The sequence below is a fragment of the Macaca fascicularis genome, chromosome 19 (assembly GCF_037993035.2).
Source record: "Macaca fascicularis isolate 582-1 chromosome 19, T2T-MFA8v1.1".
In the NCBI taxonomy this organism is placed as follows: Eukaryota; Metazoa; Chordata; class Mammalia; order Primates; family Cercopithecidae; genus Macaca; species Macaca fascicularis.
The window spans coordinates 13,283,628-13,287,046 of NC_088393.1; positions in this window are offsets into that span (position 1 = coordinate 13,283,628).

Here is a 3,419-nt window from a genome sequence, read left to right on the forward strand (position 1 = left end):
GGTGACATAAACAAAAACAAGGCCAGGCGCAGTGGCTTACGCCTGTAATCCCAGCACTTTGGGAAGCGGAGGTGGGGAGATTCGAGAACAGACTGGCCAACATGTTGAAGCCCTGTCTCTGCCAAAAGTACAAAAATTAGCCGGGCATGGTGGCATGTGCTTGTAATCGTGGCTACTTGGGAGGCTGAGGCTGGAGAATTGCTTGAAACTGGGAGGCGGGGGGCCAGGCGCAATGACTCACGCCAGTAATCCCAGCACTTTGGGAGGGCGAGGCTGGCAGATCACCTGAGGCCAGGAGTTCAAGACCAGCCTGGCCAACACAGTGAAACCCTGTCTCTACTAAAAATACAAAAATAGGCCGGAGATGGTGGCACATGCCTCTAATGCTAGGTACTTGGGAGGCTGAGGCACAAGAATCACTTAATCCTGGGAGGCAGAGGTTGCAGTGAGCCAAGATCACACCACTGCACTCCAGCCTGGGCTACAGAGCGAGACTCCCTGTCTAAAAAACAAAAACAAAACAGACTGGGAGCAGTGGCTTATGCCTGAAGTCCCAGCAATTTGGGAGGCCAAGGTAGGAGGAATGCTTGAGCCCAGGAGTTCGAGACCAGCTTGGGCAACATAGTGAGATCCCATCTCTAAAAACAAAAACGAAAACACAGTTACTCACGGGACCATGCAATTGCATAATGACATGAGTTCCTGGTCCCTCAGTCACACTGATCAGATCATATAATTCCTGCACATGTAATTGTGCGTCTGTCTGTGTATATGGACTATACACAGACACACAATTCCCAGGCACTAAAACACAACCCTATGTTATATTGGTTACACAGTGTCATAGCCAAACAATCCCTAAAACACAGAATTCATAATCCACAGGCAGGCACAGTTACACAATCCTACTGACACAATTTAGCTATAATTGAGCAGACAGTCAGATACATTGTCACAGAACTTTTTCCTTTTTAGACTGTGTCTCTCTCTCTCACCCATGCTGGAATGCAGTGGCTTGATTTTGGCTCACTGCAACCTCCACCTACTGGGCTCAAGTGATTCCTCTGCCTCAGGCTCCCGAGTAGCTGGCATTACAGGTGCCTGCTACCACACAAGGCTATTTTTTTTTTTTTTTTTCTTGAGACAGAGTTTCACTCTTGTTGCCCAAGCTGGAGTGCAATGGCATGATGACGGCTCACTGCAACCTCTGCCTCCTGGGTTCAAGCAATTCTCCTGCCTCAGCCTCCCGAGTTGCTGGTATTACAGGCATCCACCACCACATCTGGCTAATTTTTTTTTTTTTTTTTTTTTTTGAGATGGAGTCTCGCTGTGTCACCCAGGCTGGAGTGCAGTGGCGCGATCTCGGCTCACTGCAAGCTCCGCCTTCCGGGTTCACGCCATTCTCCTGCCTCAGCCTCCTGAGTAGCTGGGACTACAAGCGCGCACCACCACACCTGGCTAATTTTTTGTATTTTTAGTAGAGACGGGTTTTCACCGAGTTAGCCAGGATGGTCTCGATCTCCTGACCTCGTGATCCGCCCGCCTCAGCTTCCCAAAGTGCTGGGATTACAGGCGTGAGCCACCGCGCCTGGTGGTCTGGCTAATTTTTGTGTTTTTAGTAGAGATGGGGTTTCCCCATGTTGGCTAGGCTGGTGTCGAACTCCTGACCTCAGGTGATCCACCCGCCTTGGCCTCCCAAAGTGCTGGGATTACAGGCGTGAGCCACCTCACCCAGCCAAAACCTACACTTTATATGATCACACCACCCATCACTTTTGCAATATGTAAGTAATTATTTAGTCACACAGTTGCATAGCTACCAGTGCCCAACCATAGGGGATGCACCCAGTTAAATACAGACAACCACAAGGGCATGGCATCATAGGTCCTGAGAGACATACACATTTCTCAACGGATACACAATCAGAGTGGGTGCACCACAAACACATTACACAAAAGACAAAACAGGCGGAGTGTGGTGGCTCCCGGAGTGCGGTGGATCACAGGAGGCCAGCCTGACCAACGTGGTGAAACCTTGTCTCTACTAAAAATAAGAAAAAAGGCTAGGCATGGTGGCTCACAAACCTGTAATACCAGCTACTTGGGAGGCTGAGGCAGGATAATTGCTTGAACCTGGTAGGCAGAGGTTGCAGTGAGCCAAGACTGCATCACTGCACTCCAGCCTGGGCAACAGAGCGAGACTCTGTCTCAAAATACATAAATAAATAAATACATTTAATTAAACAAACAAACAAACAAAACCATAAAAATGGGCAACGAGCAGCCCTCGGAGTTGTTCTGCCTATGGAGGTTGCAGTGAGAAGAGATGGCGTCACTGCACTCCAGCCTGGGCAACAGAGTGAGACTCTGTCTCAAAAAAAAAAAAAAATTAGCCAGGCATGAAGGCATGCTTCAGTGGTCCCACCTACTTGGAGGCTGAGGTGGGAGGATTGCTCAAGCCCAGAAGGTGGAAGCTGCAGTGAGCTATGATCGCTCCACTGCACTCCATTCTGGGCGACAGAATGAGACCCTGTCTAAAAAGAAAAAACAAAAACAAAACAAAACAACCCACATAGACTCACAGAATCATACAAGTACACACACACACACACACACACACACACACACACACAGTCACAAGTATCGACATGTGCTTCTTTTTTTTTTTTTTCTGAGACGGAGTCTCGCTCTGTTGCCCAGGCTGGAATGCAGTGGTGCGATCTCGGCTCACTGCAAGCTCCGCCTCCCGGGTTCACGCCATTCTCCTGCCTCAGCCTCTCGAGTAACTGGGACTACAGGCGCCCGCCACCTCGCCCGGCTAATTTTTTGTATTTTTAGTAGAGATGGGGTTTCACCGTGTTAGCCAGGATGGTCTCGATCTCCTCACCTTGTGATCCGCCCGCCTCGGCCTCCCAAAGTGCTGGGATTACAGGCGTGAGCCACCGCGCCCGGCCTACATGTGCTTCTTGGGACAGACTGGCAGACAAGTTTACTAAGATCGCCCACTCGGAGATCATCTTCCCCATAACCAGCGCTCAGAGAACTCGAGACTGGCCTCCTGGGTTGGGGAGGACGCCTAGCGCTCGCGCCAGAATTTCTTTGTTTAATTCTTGGCTCCCTCCGCACACACCCCCTGCAACTGACCAACCAGGAGTGGGCCGAGCACTTTTCTACGGCCAATAAGAGGAGAAACCCAGCTGGCCAATCGATTTCCCTCACTCGTCTTCCGCCCCTACCCCGTCCGCTTCTTAAAGGGGCTAACCTATCTCTGTATGGGCCCTCCTATTTCCACAGGCAAGGCTACCTTAGCCCTTTTAAAAGGCAGAGCGAGGAGGGGGCCGGATTCTACGAGGAACCAATGAAAAGCCTCACTCGGCCTCCGCTCCTCCCACTTTTTGCTGAGGTCAAAGGCCTGCGTC